Genomic DNA, 19,142 nt, shown 5'->3' with positions numbered 1-19,142 from the left:
AATTCGATGGAGTCTGAATCACCGAAAATTGGCGATTCGGGCCTTTCTTATGAAGGGCGGCATGAACCGTTGCCCTCTCAATGTCTGCTTCCATGGATGGATCTTCTTCATCACACAACTCCTTGTTGGCAACACTGGAGGTTTTCCCTCTGGCCATGACAGCGGCTCCTTGGCCACGGACGGTTCCTTGGGATGGTCCTTGACGTTGTCCTCCGCTAAGCTTGGGACCTGCCTTTTAAAGTGACCGGCTCATTGCAATGGAAGCAATGGAGATTGCAACCATTACCTTGGGTAGGAATGAAATTATTTAGAGTGTTGGTCCTGGCTTTCTTCCTTTGTCCTTGATTTTGGCCCTGCGCTCTCTTAGCCTAAGACCTGTAAGCTCCCTTGTTCTGATTCCTATATTACCAAGTCTTGTTATTTCTTGGCTTGGTTTGCATCTCCTGTATTATGGGTGCAGCTCGAATGAGTGCGTCCTGAAGGTCTGTTGGGCGCATTGATTCGAGGCGGGTGTCTATAGGTGGGTTTAATCCAGCACAAAACTTTGACACCTGTTGTGTCATATCCATTTGTGGCGCGTACTTCAAAAGAGAGACGAACTTTGAATAATATGCATCAAGAGATAGACCAAGCTTCTTCAGTTCATAGAACTCATTCATCTTCTGCATGCGGTAGGCAGGTGGTAGATATCTTCCTCGCACAGTTCTTTTTAGCTTCTCCCAAGTAACTGACCCTTTCGAGATCCCTTGGTCTCTACACCATTGCTTCCACCAAAGTCTTGCTTCGTCGGTAAGCTTCAGCTTGGCGAACATTGCTTGGTTGGCGGGTGCAGTACCTGCTGCTTCAAAATAATCCTCTATGGATTCAATCCAGATCTCGACATTAGTTTGGATGGTCCTTCCCTTGCTATCAAATTCTGGTGGCTTGATTTGCTTGAGCAAAAACTTCTTCTCTTGAATCACGGCCGTACTTGGTGTAGGGGTCGGACTAGGAATCTGCACTCGAGGTTGTGCCTGGGCATGAGATTCTTTACGTTAAAAATTTGCTAAACGATTCTCACGTTACATTACATGCCTTCAGCTTTTAGTCAAGTGACCCAATCACTTAACTTCTTTATCAATACACATATAGTCAAGACAATCATTGATAAAAATAAAAGTCTATTTCATTCATATGGGCATAGCCCTTCTGAGTACAATTATTTTTGGGACGATGGAACAAGTTGATTGGTATATCAATTCGGGGAGAATAAGATTGTGTTACATTCAACTATGGGAACTGAGTAGTAATATGGATTGGGGTCATGGATTTTCAGGAATCAATAGGTCATAGGAAGCTTAGGGTATTCTTTCCTTTGATACCCGTTCTTCTCATAATGTCCCAACACCTTGATTCTATCGGCAAGGATTATTCGAGTCACTTCCTCGTATACATACGTGTTCTGCTTGATCTTTACGACCGCCGACATGTAGGGTTGCGTTTGAGTGAGCCTCAACAAAGATGAACAGCTTTACGATCTTTAAGTCCTCCATCCACTTGATTCTCTTCAAGTTGGTCCGAAGGTATGCAAGTTGGTGGGCAGCTATGTAATAAATTCTTGAATCACCCGTCCATCTCTGTTCCACGTACAGGGGTGAAGGATTGTAGATGCGGTCTAGGATATTCATCATATCTAGCCTTCGACGATAATTCGAGGCACGCATCGCGGTCATAAATATAACTTGGAATACCAAGAATTTGTTCCATGCTTCGTGACTCTGCAGGCCAGCATTGACACGTAAGTAAGGAAATGTTCTTAACATCAACATTTGCTTTAATTCCCCTCATTAAGTTTCCTTGTAAATGTTTAAATCTTGTTGGTTTGCTCTGATACCAACTGTAACGTGTCCACTTGTTGACTTGTAGGACACGTCTTAGCAGTCAATCGGGAAGAGAATCCAGAAAGCACTGCCCGGCACTCCCACGGAATGTCACGGGTTTGCAATCTAGGTCTTCCCGAGTCTGCCACGAAGCGGAAGCATCACGACCGTTCCAACTTAGGATCGACCTGAATCAGGATTTCCTAATGGTCAAGTTCCTCGGAGGCAACTAACGTTGAGGACTACTTTACGTAAAAACATCAGGGTCGAAGCAGGCTGCACTTGGTTCAAGGAGAATTGGAAAAGAGAGGGATGCGAAGCTCGACCTCTCTACCCGTAAGGCATAGTCCCATTTCGTTCCCCTAAAACAACAGAAATCGGGACTCTAGCTTCCTAGTTTCTAGGTCATCGTTTATCTTGTTGTCAACTTCTTTGAGAAAAGTTCCCGCCAATCGGGACCACCCTTTCATAGGACAGACCCATGATCACATCCACCGCACTTTCCTCAGGGTCGCTTTAGTTATCTAATTACCTACCACATTTAATTTGACAAGCAAAAATAGCTTCCTTAATTAGCCAATTAATCACTGATTCCTTCACATAACTTAAGCATTGACATAGAAAAACAATGTCAAGCAAGTGCCTTTTCAAAAATTTATCAGTCTTTGGAATACATCATATAATCCAGCCCGAAGGCTAATCCATAATCCGCCCGAAGGCTAATCCATAATCCGCCCGAAGGCAATTCCAGCAATCCTCATGGATCGCTATTCCAAGTTTCCGCCTATAGACTAGTATGCGGGCCTTGAGATCCAATCTCTAGTCACGTTGGCCTCTTGTGCAGGACCCGGAGGCAAGGGATTTACGGCCAGAGCCCCCTGGCACCCAAGCGTCCTCCTGCTCCAAGTAGCACCCACGGAGAGACCTCTCGCAGCGGGTTCGGTCCATGTACTCGGCACGGCTAATAACCCCCTTGGATAGGGTCAAGCAGACAGTCGGGGGTAACTGATGCTGCCTCTCCCTCCAGGCCTTCAACATGAATCATTAATTATTTTTCCAGCTTTAGTTCCTTGAGCAAAGAAGTACAAACAGTGCTCCTAACTGTACAAACACAATCAATCCAGTGGTCGTTTGTTTGGCCAACTGCTAAGGTGTGAATCCTTCTCTCGGAATGCATCTAGCATTCAATCTGGGATCAATTGCGACTTGGCAGGATCCCCCAAGGGTTTTGTAAGCAAGATGCTTGTTTACCCTCTTTCCTTGGGTTAGGGTTTATACCCTGTTAACCCAAATTATCAAATACCTTAGGTTTCCTTACATTAGGGTCAATAATTCCTGGGCAACCTCATCGCCCTAACTTGATTGGTCAATTTCTTGCTAGGCAATTCATAGTCACCCTAACTTGGCAAATCAGCCCAACGAAGGGTGATGTAACAGGATGACTACTCATCCTCTTGCAAATTAGACTTGTACTTAGAACCTGCCAACCCTTATTCTAAGGAGTGGCAATGATATTTTGTGATTTAAACACAAACCATGCAACGTTGCAACTTGTTGCACGAGACAAGTGTTGCACCTATCTTGTGGGATCATTTCTCCCATCACACGATATTCCTTGGTCAAGAATACCTTTGGTCAGAATGTAGGGATTGGGATGTCCTCTTGACCCAACCCAACCCTAACCTTACTAGTCCGACAACATTTGGCCCTAGGGTTTCTAAATACAAACGGAAGTCTAGTATTTGGTCAATTGATCCTTAGGGTAAAACCCTAGATCGTTGTTGCATGGGCGTTTAGCTAACCTAACATTCCGTGAATGTGGGTAGGATCTTTGGGATCGAAAGTCTTGGCTTGGCATCCCGAGTGCGATACTAGGTAGAATTTTTATCGTAACTGAACCCCACCTAGCACTTTGAGGTTTTCGTCGTACTAACTATTTAAGCTTTTATGAATCCCATGTGGGTTATGCCATTACAAGGGATTTACCTAAATCGATCTAATTGTCTTGTGACAAGAGGTGATCTTTCCTTGGAAGAGATGCAAATACTTTTCTAAGAGATGTAAATAAATAAATTCAAGATATAACATTCCATGCAAGTATGCCATTTATAGACTTTTTCCTTCTAAGCCACTATAAGATGTACAATGACCATTTCTTTTCCTTGCCTAAACTATAATGATTGACAATTTAGGGCTAACTCGTATAAAAACCTACATTGAATTTCATTAAGAACTATGCTCATAACCCTTTGCTTAATGCATTGAATTCAAGCTTTAATATGAAATGCATCCTTTTCTAAATACAAACTTCGATAAAAGAAGTCCATGCATGATCGAATACCATGAGCCCGATATTTAATTTATCCCTCCTTTAGCACTTAACTCGACTTAAGATGCAAGCATCCTTGCATGCAACTGACAAAGTTCATAGTTTCCTTTCCATGCATTGCGATTCTTTGGACAACATTCAATGGGCGTCAAAGATTATCCTTTATACGAATCACGTCCATGAATTTAAATCATAAGTGCAACATGCGACATAAGCTCTATCCTTCTTAGCATGATATCCTTTTCTAATTTATGCATTATCATTCAAGAAGATTTCAACTACCTTTGTTGACGGGAGTGCGAGCAATTTCAATTAATCGGCATGCACTAAACTTTGTGAAACAAATGAATAAATGCATTTAAATTTTCCTAAAGCCATCGTGCTTAATGCATCCCCTCTTATGCGAGAATACAATTGGAACGTGGGCATGAGGACTCGTAGCATTGTGCACGCGCGGGTTGGAGGCTCCCGCGTGTGTGCCTCGCGTTTTTAGCTTTAGAGCCATCGATGACGTAGATCCTTGACTCCGCAAACTTGTCCTTGCCTTTATCCGATCCCCGAACTCCCTCCAGGCTTTGGCAAATCAGCCCCAAAAACTGCCTACTCCCCCCTTGTGTAGGAATCGCCTTTACAAAAATGTGGTTTTAAAAAACCTGGGGAAGGCCGTGTAAACAAGACTTATGGAGGCCTTGTTTAGAAGCTTCTAAAGAAGCTTCTATACTTCTGTTCCACAGAATGACGTGGAGAGAGAAGAATTTGATGAAGGAGATGATGATGAGGATAATGATTATGTTGATGGCGATGATGATGGTGGAGGTGGCGTGGTAGCAGCGGCCCGTGGCGGCAATATGGCGGTGGGAGCTTGTCTAACGGCAGCACGGCGTAGTCTCCATGATCCCTCCCTCCCCTCAAGCCTAAAGGGGGGCGGGGGGGGGGGGGGGGGGGGGGTCATATAGGAAAAAGGGGGGGGAGATAGCCACACACGTGGCTCTACATGCCTCCTCCCTCCCCCATGCACTCCACCACTCTAGCTTTTCCCACACTCATACTCCCTCTCCCTGGCATGCATCGGCTGAGGGGAGGGGTTAATTAAAAAATTTGCAAAAGTTTAACCATTATCCATTTGCCTTTTCCCATGAAGGGTGTTCATGCACGGGCTTGCGGTCTTCAAGCCATCGTCTCTTGTGCGCAATGCGGGCTAGAATTTGATGATGCACGCGGAGGGAGCACTGAGCCACCAACATTTTTCTGTTGCAGGAGATTAGTTTGTACTGCTTTTGCGCGAGATGTGCGGGGTCGAAGATCATTAATATTTCTTGCGGAAATATTACACGTTCAAAAACTACATTAAAAAACTACATCAAAAAGGTTTCATTCAATAAAGACTATTCTGTTTTCTCTTTCCCTCCTCTCTTCATCTCTCTCTCTCTCTTTCTTCATCTTCTTCTTTTTATCCTTATCCTTCTTCTTCTATCTCCCTCTCAAAGTGTGTGAAAAACTGTCTTAAAAAATTTAAATTTAAAGAATATTTTAAAAATATTTAATTAAAAGAAAAGATTAATCAGAGAGAGAGAGAGAGAGAGAGGCGCTATGTACTACAATGAGAGAGAGAAGGAAGGGGGTGGAAGGGCCTTTTAATTAAAAAGGGGAGACTTGGCTATCCGAAATGGTTATGCGGTGGTACATGCTTCTAGTTTTGGTCTACAGTTGGATAGAATGCATGGCCAAGTGATGGTTGGTCCAAAGGTTGAAATATGGACACATGCTTTACATGCAGCTGAAAAGAGAAAGGTCACTGATAGTGAAATGTCTCATGTAGGGCAAGACATTCGTGGCATAACTGGTTGGGAATCACCGGTAGATGCATATTCAGTGTATGCATATTTAGCAAAGGTACAAAACACGGATGTACTTGTGGAAGAAAAATGAAGAAGAGATGAAGATATTGTAAGGACATCTAAAAGAATGACAAGAAGAAGTGTGGATCAGCCTAAAGCTGCAAATCAGCCACCTCTCGAGCATGTTATGGAAGAGGTTAGTCAAGAGCAAAAACAGGATAACAAACAAGAGGGCAAAAAGAAGGGCAAGCAGCCAGGATATAAGTTGCAATTTGACATTGAGAGAAGCCACTAATCTTAAGAAGGTTCTTGAAGAATGGATCTTAAACAATCAGGTGGAATTCTTCAGGAGAGATTTATGCTCCATGTCCTAATGTGAAAGTGACGATTGGTGATGTACAAGAAGAGCAACACTTATTTGTGCAAGATAATTTCTCATATGCAGTGATTTTGGGACAGCCCTATATTATAGGTGTGCACATGGAAACAAAGGTGCTTAATGATGGTTCTGCTTATGCAAGAGTCAGAAGCAAGGATGGGAGAAAAGCAATCCAATTTCTTACTGTTTGTGTTAATCATCCTAGAAATCGGGATACGCTTCGAGAGTCTCCTTTGGTTCCAAATGCAAGGGAATTCAAAGACCTGGATTTTCATTAAGCACTACTGTAATGCGGGGCTACAGTAGTGCTATTCAGAGGGTTACTCGCCTCTTGATGAAATAAAAAATGTATATACTATTGGTAATTCTCAGTTTACAGCAAATAGTTAATGTTGGTTTAAGCCTATGGAAGCTATGTGCAGGGCTGAACGCATATCTATGAAACAGGCTACTAAGGAACTGAGAGTATTGGGACTGTTAGCTGAAAATGAAGGTATTTCAGGCATGTTTTATGGGCTGAATATTAATGACACTATGGCTGAAATTTCGGCAACTATACATGTAGAAAATGAGGTTGAAAACAGAGTATTCTCAGTAATTCTTTGGGCATATATGATGTTATAGCATTGTTTGCTCAACATGAAGGATTACAATGGGTTGAAGCACTTATGGAGACAAAGTATAAGACAGTTGACAAAAAGGTGAAACCAATTGCTTTGCCACTTCCACCAGAGAGTGAGGGTATGCATGAAAAAGTGTCAATGCAGCCAATCTTACAGGATCCTAATGATATAGGTCATCAATTTACATCTAAAACATTACATGAATTGAAAGTTGAAATAGGTTGTGTGGATCCAAATGTTGTCTCTCCTATGGTCATATTTACGGTGCCACATGTACTATGGAACTTGAGACCTATTCCAGTGCCTAAAGCTTACTTGCCAAAACTGATGGATTTGCTAAATGAAAAGATTCGCATGAAGATCTTGGAGCCTTCTTCAGCTTCGTACTCAAATAGTTGGTTTACTATGCCCAAAAAGAATGGGGCTTTGAGATTTATTCAAGACATGTAACCAGTCAATAAAGTAACCATAAGAAATGTGGGTGTAGGTCTTGTGGTTGATGAATTTGCAAAGGCTTTTGCAGGCAAAGCGATCTATTCTTTGGGTGATCTTTACTTGGGTTATGATTAGTTTCAGCTTGCAATTGAAAGCAAAGATATCACAACCATGAAGACTCCCTTGGGGTTAGTACGGATGTGTACTCTCCCACAGGAGCAACAAACTCATTGGCTCAAAGGGTGTGCAGTGGATGAAAAGAATGAAGAGATGGATGCACATGGATGTAGACAGTTTGTTGCAAACCATATTGTGGATTGTGAGAGGATTTTGACACGTCTAGAAGAGGTGCATTTAACTCTTTCTGGACAAAAGTCTGTCTTTGGAATTGAAGAGGTTTTGATTGTTGGGCATATGTGTGGGCCTTATGGGCAAAGGCCATCACCAACAAAAATAGATGGGATTGATAGAATGCAAGATGTATGCACGCATGTATCAGAGGTGCGTAGATTCTTGGGTGCATGTGTGTTCTATTTGATATGGATTCCTCACTTTGTACATGTAGTCGATGCTCTTTATCAGCTTCTAAGGAAAGGTCAGAAATTTCATTGGGAAAGGAAGCATCAAAAAGCAATGAAGAAATTGAAGCAACTCTTAGAATCTGCTCCTACATTGAGAAAGGCTGACTATTCACATGGAAAGCCTATCATTATTACTGTTGATACAACCCCAATCGGGATTGGATGGGAAATTGGGCAAGATTATGAGAAAGGGCAAAGATATGCAATTCGCATTTGGTGATAAAGTATTGGCTGAACGACAGAGAAGATGTCCACAGGTTAAAAGAGAATTATGGGGAATTATGATAGCCCTTAAATGTAATAAGGAACATTTTATGGGTGCTCATGTAGTCATTGAGACCGATTGTTTACTGATATTGGGCATGATTACTAGTTATGCTACTCCGGACATTGCTATGCTTCGGTGGATTGCATACATAAAATCTTTGAACCCTAAATTTTAGCATATTGCAGGAAGAGATAACCCAGTGGCATACATGTTATCTCGAGCACGTTATAAGAATGAAGATGGGATGATGGATGAGGAGGAAGAAGATGACTTTCTTATGACTGAAAATGATGTTGCAAGAGTGAATTTAGCAATGCAAGGTGTTGCTACAGCATTAACAAAAGCTTGGACAACAAAGAGGAGACACTTTAGATGTTTTTATCTTGTGTAGAAGTGTTTTTGGAAGACAAATATGTAGGAGAGTGGCTGAGAATTGGTCAACACCTCAATACATTAACAAAGAGAGATGAATGGTCAGATGATGAGTTTAAGAAAATTAGTAGGAAAGTGTATGGGTTTTTCTTAAAAGATGGATATTTATGGAACCATGCTAAAAAGAAACAAGGTATGCCATTGTGAGTTTTGGGTGATGACAGAGCTTCACAAGTAAAAGTAAAGTAAGAATTTCATGAAAGCTTGTGGACTGGTCATAGAGGTATTCGGGGTACTTTTACAAAGATCAAAGAAAGATATTGGTGGTAGGTTATGTATAAGGATGTTGCTCACTTTGTGGAAACATGTACGACATGTCAAATGTATTCATTTGTGAGACATTAGGATGGATTGCAACCCACATATCCATTGTCTCTTAATTTTAAGTGGGTGGTGGATTTGGTCACAATGCCTACAGGTCTTTAGCAAATGAGGTATCTTGTGCTTGCTTGTGAAGAATTGACTAATCAAGTGGAAGGGAAAGCTTTACGTACTAAGATAACAAATGATGTGTATACTTTTCTCTTAGAAGAGATCTTTTGTCGGCATGGCTGTGTCGAAAAAATTACAGTAGATAGGGGTGAGTTGGATGCAGATGAAGCTCATGCTTTCTTTACATGGTTGGGGATAAAGCTTGCTTTAACTTCAACCTATAATCCTGAAGGAAATGGAACAAGTGAAAGAGGTCATCCACCTATTGTGAAGGCATTGGCAAAAGCATGTGGAGAGAAGGTAAAAGAGTGGCCACGATTGCTCCCTTATGCTTTGTGGGCCGACAGAACAACTCATAGTGCTGTTACAGGATACATGCCTGCAGAATTGATGTATGGTCAAAAACCTATCATGCCGATAGAAGAGATAATAGTCACATGGAGTGTGTTACCTTGGGAGGAGGAGTTGTTGGCCTTACTCATTAGACAGTTGGAAAGAAAGTCAGAAGACATAGAGAAAGCAATTGCAAAGTTAAGGGCAGCAAGGATACAGAATAAGAAACGGTTTGACAAAAGACATAGACTGAGACCAAGAATCATACAAGATGGGGATTGGGTATTGGTTTATGATAGCAGTTTAGACAACCAGCATAGTGCCATGCGTAAAGTTTTCAAAAGATGGTTTGGACCCTTTTTGGTAAGACATGTGTTTGATAATGCTACTTATGCATTAAATGAATTGGATGGGATAGCCATCAAACTTCCGATAGAAGGGAAAAGAATCAAATTATTCAAAAGGTGAGAATCTATTGCCTATGAGTTGCCAAAATTGGAAGAAAATAGTGGTCATGATACAGGGGCTAGCCAAGAAGATATGAAAGATGAAGAAGTAAAGGATATGGTTGCAGAGGATGAGGAGGACTCAGAATTTAATGACAACTAGGATTTTGGCACATACCGGAGGATGTGCAGATTTAGAGGGGGTGGATGTCCTAATGTTACGAGGACACAGTGTGAAAAAGTATGGAATGCATAATCATCTGACTTTTTTATTGATCTAGAGAGTCAATGTGATCTGAGCCATTAGTACTAGTGTGAGTTACATGGATCATTCAAAAATACTAGATTCTTGGATAATTTTAGCCTATTTTTGATATTATTTATTGTAAAAATCCAAAAAAGTTAGAAAAAGCTTCTAGATTAGGATGGCATACAAAAAGCTAGTTGCTTTTTCAGCCAATTATGGATTTTCTTAAGAGGGACAGATTGACGAAATCCTGAAAACTGCAGATTGAACTGAAAGAAGAAGGAGTGATCTGGGAGATCCGTGACTAGATGTCCTAGTGTTTTACCCCCCTTTTGGAGCCAACAGAGCCATCAGATTTGGGTTCCGAGCAGTAGAGAAGGAGCTGTAATTTTTATGCACGTTTTGTTCTACGAAGAAGCTCCAGGAGATCTAATGCTTGGAGATTGCTTCTGAGTAGTGCAAAGATCTAATGCTTGGAGATTGCTTCTGAGTAGTGCAAAGATTCCAGATTCTTTCAATACGTATTGATTCAATTCATTGTGCTTTGTCTTTGTAGTGTTTACCACTTGGGTATTCTCTATCTTCTCTTCCATCTCCTATCTTTACTTCCTTCTACTTCTGATCCCTAGTGGATTTGACCTTTCGACAAAAACCCCTCCTACAGCGTCCCTGTCAACTTCTCGCACAAGGAATCCACCTTGTGTATGAGCCCCGGTAAATAAATATAGTTTTACAGAATCCACCGCAAAACCTCACGGAATCCATAGTGGAATAAAAACCTCATGAAATCCACCATGGAATATGCCTCCTGCCATCATACCTCCAGGATGGGATAGCAATTGTCCTCAATTGCTATTAGCTCAATGTGGAGCGAGCAGTGAGGGATAAGCACTTAAGTCATGAGCATGCATCCATTGGGCCTCTTCAACATGATGATTTTTAAACTTCACCAAATATCTAGAATATCTACGGCCAATTCTAGTGGTCATATAATCAGTGTCTAAAATAGTTTCGAGTTCAAGGATTTCAATTTCTTCTTTTAACAAAGGAGGGTTTTCATAGACAAACTGGATAGGTAATTGGCCTTTAAAAGGTCGTAACAAACTGATATGAAAAGTATTGTGGATTTTCCAATGTTGGGGTAATTCTAATTTAAATGCATTGTCATTGATTTTGTGAATGATTTTGAAAGGTCCATAAAATCTAGAAGCTAACTTTACAACAGGATGTTTATTAACACTTTGTAATCTTCTCTTTTCAATGTGTAACCAAACATAATCATCAACTGTGAAACTCATAGCTTTTCTTTTCTTATTAGCTTGTTTTGCGTATGATTGTTGTGCTTTCACAATCATGTCTTTAACTTTAGCCAAAATAGTAGCATGCATATTGGCATTATCATCAACAGCTTTAATTGTGTTTGACAATGAGGTAACAAATGTAGGCAATCTATATCTATAAATGATTTCAAAAGGTGTTTTCCTTGTAGCTGTATATGGGGTGTTATTGTATGCAAATTGAAGTAAATGCAAGTGTGTATCCCATGTTTGTGGTTTTGAAATTGTGTATGTGCGCAAAAGATCCAAAATTGTATTGTTTGTAGCTTTTGTTTGTCCATTTGTTTTAGGATGAAATACAAATGAAAAATCAATATTTGTACCTAAATTAGCAAACAAAGTAGTCCAAAAATTATTGCAAAATCTAGAATCACGATAAAAAATAATAACATTTGGTAAACCATGGTTAGTGAAAACCATTTTCAAAAACAATTGAGCAGCTTGAGATATAGTTAATGTTTTCTTGCATGGAATGAAATATGCTTGTTTGCTAAATCGATCTACAATAGTCCAAATTATATCATGATTAGCTTGGGTGTTAGGCAAACCAATAATAAAATCCATTGAAGTATGTTCCCATGGTTGTTCTGGAATTGGTAAAGGCATTAACAAACCATATTGCTTACAATGGTGTCACTTGACTCTTTGACAAATTAAACATTCAGATACAAAGTTAGAAACATCAAATTCCATCTGTGGGCCAGTAAAAATCTTCAACCAATGTACTAAAGTAGAAATAATACCTCTATGGCCTTGATATGGGGGACAATGAATTTCATGCAACACAAATGATCTAAATGGAACAGTTACATATAACCTTTTCTCATAAAACATAAATCCATCAGCATAAGACAATGAATCAATTGGAATCCAATTATTTGCAATTAATTTATTTCAATCAACTTAAAAATCGGGGTCTTGATTATAAGTATCTTTCATAAAGATAAGGGAATCAAAAGATATCATAGAGATATTATGAATAGTTGGTCTTCTACTTAAGGCATCGGCAACAACATTCTCTTTTCCATGTTGATATTGGATAAGTGGGTGGAAACTTTGAATAAAAGAAGCCCATTTAATATGATGGTCAGAGATATGTGGCTGACTAAGGAGATGTTTGATACTTTGTTGGTTAGTTTTAATCATGAATTCAGATTCCATTAAATAGTGTTTCCATTGTCGTAAAGCTTGTACTACAACTAGCAATTCCTTATCATAGGTAGAATATTTGAGTTTAGAGGGTTTAAGTTTACAGCTAGAGTAGGCTATGGGATGTGAATCTTGCATAAGGACATCTCCTATTCTAGATCCACTGGTGTCAGTGTGACTACTAGAAAGAATGGTCTATTAAAGTTAAGTAGTTGCAATACAAGAGCATGTGTTAAGGCATGTTTCAGTAAATCAAAAGACTTTTGTTGATTTTATGACCAATGATACATAATACATTTCTTTAATAATTTTATCAAAGGTAATGCAAGCAATGAAAAATTTCTCACAAATTTTCTGTAAAAGCTAGCAAGACCCAAGAAAAAACATAATTCATGCACATTTTTAGGTATCAGCCAATTCAAAATTGCTTCTATATTTTTAAGGTCAACTTTAATACCTTCATATGAAACAATATGTTCTAAATATTCAATGTGGGTTTGGAAAAATTCACTCTTTTCAGGATTAGCATATAATCGATTCTCTTTCAATAATTTGAGAACCTAGGATAAATGTTCATAATGCTCATTTTCATTTTTACTGAAAACCAATATGTCATCAAAGAAAACAACGACACAATGCTGATGCTTCAAAAATATGTGATTCATCATACAACTGAATGTGACTGGTGCATTAGTTAAACCAAAAGGCATAACAAGGAATTCATAATGTCCAAATTGAGTCCTAAATGCAATTTTGAAAATATCAGATATGTCCAGTCGTACTTGATGGTATCCAGATTTAAGATTTATCTTGCTAAATACTATAGCCCCTTGTAGTTTATCCATGAGGTCCTCTACCCTAGGGGCTGGATATCTATTCTTAACAATAATCTTATTTAGGGCACGATAATCAATGCACATCCTATAGGTGTTATTTTTCTTCTTGACTAATAGGACAGGTGCACCAAAAGGAGAACTATTGGGCCTAATGAGTCCTCGGGCTAACACATTTTCAACTTGGGTTTGAATTTCATTTTGTTCAATTTGATTATGTCGATAAGGTGCTTTACATGGTGGTTGAGAACGTGGTATTAAGTCTATTTTATGATCTTCAGGACATGTAGGTGGTAAACCAAGTGGTAAGTCAGCAGCAAAACAATCTTTAAATTGTGAAAGAAATTATGCATGCCTAGGATGCATCTGATTTTCCTTAGCTTCAATTTCATTCACCCATATTAAGTAAGATTTGCTACCTTTTCTTAATACACGTTTAGCATGTGTATGACTAAGCAATGGAAAATTATCAAGGGTGTGTGTACCATGCAATGTGATTTGTTTTCCATTAGGATGAATCTTCATTGAATGCATGGAATAATCTATATCGGGATTATATTGATGACACCAAGGCATTTCTAAGATAATGTCACTAGATTGCAAAGGCACAAGTAAGAAATTTATGTGTTTAGCATAATCACTAATTTTAATTTCTAAGTCATGCACTTCTTGTGTTCCATTGTATCTAGTGTCTAAGAATGCAGCCTTGATGCGATAATGAGTCAAAATAGTATGTAAATTCAATTCTTTGACCAATTTTGCAAAAATAAAATCGTGTGTGCTCCCGTCATCATGTAAAACAATCTTTTCTCTACTATGCACAAGACATTTCATCGTTAATAAAGAATGGGGATTTGGTATACTTGGTAAAGCATCTGAAGTAGTACCGATATCATCATCGTCTTCTGTGAAATCTGGCATTTCTTCATGGTCTTCATCTTCAGTCGCTCCTAAGTAGTTGATGTGAACAGTTGGCTTTTTGGATTGATAATTCACTGCTAGATGTCCAGGTTGATGGCACTTATAGTAGACTATGGATTTGGTTTTAGAAACATTATTGGTAATAGCGGGAAGTTTAGGAATGTTGGGATTTGGCTAGAAAGATGGCTTAGTATTTGGATTTGTGTTTGTTGGTAAAGCAGGGGGTCGTGTCCAAGATTTACAGAATGAAGATGGAACAAAGCGATTTTGATTGAATCTTCAAAAGTTAGAATTGAATTACTTTGTACCGAAGTTACGTTATTTGGGAATTGTTGTGGTTTCTTCTCTCATCCTTGAATTTTATCTTCAGCATCATGGACCAAGGAAATCGCATCCTCGAGAGTCGTTGGCTTGAATATGTTCACTTAGGCTCGCGGTCTCTTTGTTACAGAAGATCCCATTGTTTGATTGCTTTTTCGTGGAATTGGGTGAAAGAAAATTTTGCAAAAATTTCTTTTGAAAAGTCTCCTAAGTAGTAGGACAATCAATGCTTTTGCGGACAACAATCCATCATAGAGATGCTCTGTCCACTAAATGATTAGTGACACACTTGAGTTTGTCTTTTTCGGCATACTGTTCTTCATGGAAATAATTATCAAACTAACTGATAAAAGTGAGAACAGTCTTTCCATCGCGTAACCCTTTAAAAGTACGGAATTTGAAATTTCTTTTACTTATCTTGGCTTCTTTCCAGATAGATTGTGCTTCAAGTGTCGCATCGATCATGTGTGTATAACATCTTTAGGTTGCGGTCTATCTTGATCGGTAGTAGATCATTGAAGAGTGGCCAATTGAGCTTGCAAAGTTTGACATGCTCTTCGTTCCTCTTGAAGCTACATCATAGTTAGGTCCAATTTTTGCTCCATTGTTGGTTCCAATAAATCACCTTCGGCCATAAAATCTTCCATATTTTGATCGGTCATCCTGCAAAATTTCAAATAACCTCACACACTCGAAATCTTGTTAGCGGGATGAGCATAGCTCAAATTTGGGTTTACACGGCTTGCGCTTTTTTAAAAAAATGGCTTTTTGCGATCTTTCTTCTTTGTGGATGTAGAAGTTGATGAAATCCTTCTTCAACGAATACTTTGCCTGTGAAGACTGCGTATAGCAATCTGCTTGCTAGAGATTATATTTGTCACGACACGGGTGTGAACATGGGCTTACAGGGAGGTTGAAAACCACTTCCAGATTAATTGGGGGCGAACTCCTACTATGGAAGAGATTGGAGATTGAATCTTTAGCCTTAGTAAGGCTTAAAATCCTTTAAGCTTTATTTAAAAAAAACTTGACTAATCGTTTTGACCTATGACAGGACGACAATGGCTTTTTGGCGACGTCGATGCTGATCAGTTCGTCTTGCCACATCGCAGCTGATTCTTGAACTTTGGAGCTTAAGTTCTTTCTTAAGCTTTATTAAGCTTATAATCCCAAACTTAATCACCTGGTTCTCTGTCAATAAGACTACTTTGTAAATGAGCTTGAGAGGTGGTCCTTTGCTGTCAGAGACTGGTTCTTCGCAATCCAACATCACAACAGGGAGTTCTTCACCAACAAGAACACGCTAGTATTGACAGATTGTTACGAGACTGACTGTAGATCCCATTCATTCTAGGAGCTTTTCCTTTGTGCGAGATGGTAAGTAATTGGAAGCCCTTGATCTCAGCTTCACTCTGATACCACCGATGCATAAATTGGTTGCTGGTTACGTACATAGTGAGCACTGGAAGGTCCCCAAGAACAAAGAACTCTACTTTAAGCTAAAAAATCAAGGAAATAGACTTGCAAGACGTGAGGTAAAAAGACTAATTGGGTACAATCTCCCCCCATGCCTTGTGTGAGCACTCCACAAAGCATGTATTTATAAATTTATTCATCTCTAAGCTCAAAAATAGCCCAATTTTACAATTAGCATGCTTTAGCTTTTGTGTTTGCTTTTGTCAAAATAAAGAATAAAGCGGTTGGGCAGCCTAAGAGTCGGGTAGTGTCCAAATACAATGTCCAATAATGAATATTTAAATCGTGCATCCGTGCACATACAAAATAATAGATATATGTCAAACGCTTCAATAAATAAGCGCGCCTAAATAAATATTAGTGCCATGTCTTTAATGATAAGACGTGTACCCATAAAAAATGATAATTTCTTCTAAGTAACTTGGATACACGCTATCGCCTAGTGCTTCTCAATGCCAACGTCGCCTGCTCTACACATTAACTAAAGAATTTATAATTGTTAGAAAATAATGAAATTAAATCAACAAAAGTGAATACCTAGTAGTCTTCAGCTACAAAATAAATAAATAGGTTGGAACTCTATCCTAACCTTAATTTAATACGAGTGCGCACTCTAAACTCATAAACATCCATTAATTTAATATATATTTTATGGAATCACCCGCTATGGAATTACCCACTCGCACATTAAATTAACGTGACACCCGAAAAGGACAGGCATCCCCGTCAACTTCTCACACAAGGAATCCACCTTGTGTACGAGCCCCAGCAAATATAGTTTTACAGAATCCACCACAAAACCTCACGAAATCCACCGTTGAATAAAAACTCACGGAATCGAGCGTGGTCTCACGGAATCCATCGTGGAATATGCCTATTTATTTATTTTGTAATAAATTAAGGTTATGAAAGAGTTTCAACCTATTTATTTATTTTGTAGGTGAAGACTGCTAGGTATTCACTTTTGTCGGTTTAATTTTATTATTTTTTAACAATTGTGAATGCTTCAGTTGATATGTAGAGCAGGCGGTGTTGGCATTGGGAAGCACTAGACAATAGCGTGTATCCAAGTTACTTAGAAGAAATTATCATTTTTTATGGGCCCACGTCTTATCATTAAAGACGTGGCACTAATATTTATTTAGGCGTGCTTATTTATTGAAGCGTTTGATATATATCTATTATTTTGTATGTGCATGGGCGCACAATTTAAATATTCATTATTGGACATTGTATTTGGGCACTGCCCAACTCTTGGGCCATCCAACCGCTATATTCTTTATTTGGACAAAAGCAAACACAAAAGCTAAAGCATGCTAATTGTAAAATTGGGCTATTTTTTAGCTTAGAGATGAATAGATTTAGAAATACATGCTTTGTGGAGCGCTCACACAAGGCAAGGGGAGAGATTGTACCCAATTGGTCTTTTTGTCTCATGTCATGCAAGTCTATTCTCTTGATTTTTGAGCTTAAAGTAGAGTTCTTCGTTCTTGGGAACCTTTTGGTGCTCTCTACGTACGCATCTAGCATCCGATTTGTGCACCACTAATTCTTCCAATGCATTTATCTTTTCTTTGCATGCTCATAGTGTGCTTTGTTTTCATGTCATGATCCATGAACCTATATATTTTAAAAAGCAATTGTGCATGAACATTTGGTGTATCAATGAAAAAAGCATGTTTCAAATAGGGTGTGTAAGGTTTGTGAAACTACCTATCCAACTAGCAATAGCAGGAGAATCAAGTTTTCTTCCAAACATCACACATTGGGAGATCATGAGAGGGTAGAGGATAAAAGTAGTATATCTTGCATTCAAGAGGGGTGAAGAGAGAGGTGTGGTTTTGTATTTAGGGCCTCATATATTTATATGTATCCTCCCTGGAGGCCTATTAAGTGTGTTTATGGCCTCTTATCTTCGTAATGTTGGGTATAATCTGACAAAGAGATCAAGAGCTAGCGGCTAACCAACTACTCCAATACAAATTAGCCAAAAAATCTATCAAAGAGGTCATCTTAAGTGGTGGTCTGACCCGCCTACCTAACCTAGGATAACTGTACCAAGAACTTCTACAAGGGGAGTACTATAGCCTACTCCACTTGAATTAATTTATTTTTCCATTTTTTCTTATCTTCTATTCTTCATCATTTGGTACTTGGATGTGTAAAAAGGAAGGAGGTGAGCATATTGTGATCCAAGGAGAACATGGCATATGTCTCAAGTCCAGTTTTGGTACCTATGAATCTAGAAAATTGCTTTGGCGAGGTGGTGATACTAAATCATTTTTTTCAACTCACTTTTATTTTCACTCCAACCATCCTTATTTCCTTTTAGCTAAATGCTACTCTTAAGAAGGCAAGGCATTGGCCCTAGGTTTGGTTTGTCTCCAAGAACCTACTAGACCATCGCAAGGCATTCTGAAAACAATAAGCTTAATAGCCTTTAAGCAAGCTATTAAGGCTTTTAATTTTGGGCTTTAACGATTGAGTTTCTTTGAAAAGCAAGGCCTTAAGCTTTTTCAAGAAAAGCCAAAAGCATAGAGAACACGAGTGTATGTGAAAAACTATATAAAGGGATGTAAGTGGAGGTCTTGGAACCTATTCCTTGTAGAGGCTTCTTGAATCTTAATAAGAGGCTCTTGCCTTACTCTTCTTCTTAAAAATTTCTTGTATCTTGAGAGGAGAGAAGGAGGGCTTCCATCTCGCAAAGTGTCCTTGCGACGAGCGACTTTCGTGAACTCTTGCACGTTTTCTGTGCGACAACGGATCCCTTCCCGACTCCAAAGAGTTAGAGTTCCCAAACATGTCGATGTCTAGCACCTCGTAGCACATACATAGGGAGCACTCCTCAGCTAATTGCCACGGTCCCACTATGGATCTCTTACACCTTGAGGATTGGCCCCCAG

This window comes from Lygodium microphyllum, chromosome 9, assembly GCF_053477565.2.
Source record: "Lygodium microphyllum isolate KBCC chromosome 9, Lygodium_microphyllum_v1.1.10, whole genome shotgun sequence".
Taxonomy (NCBI): domain Eukaryota; kingdom Viridiplantae; phylum Streptophyta; class Polypodiopsida; order Schizaeales; family Lygodiaceae; genus Lygodium; species Lygodium microphyllum.
Note: the sequence above shows the minus strand (reverse complement) of the source record.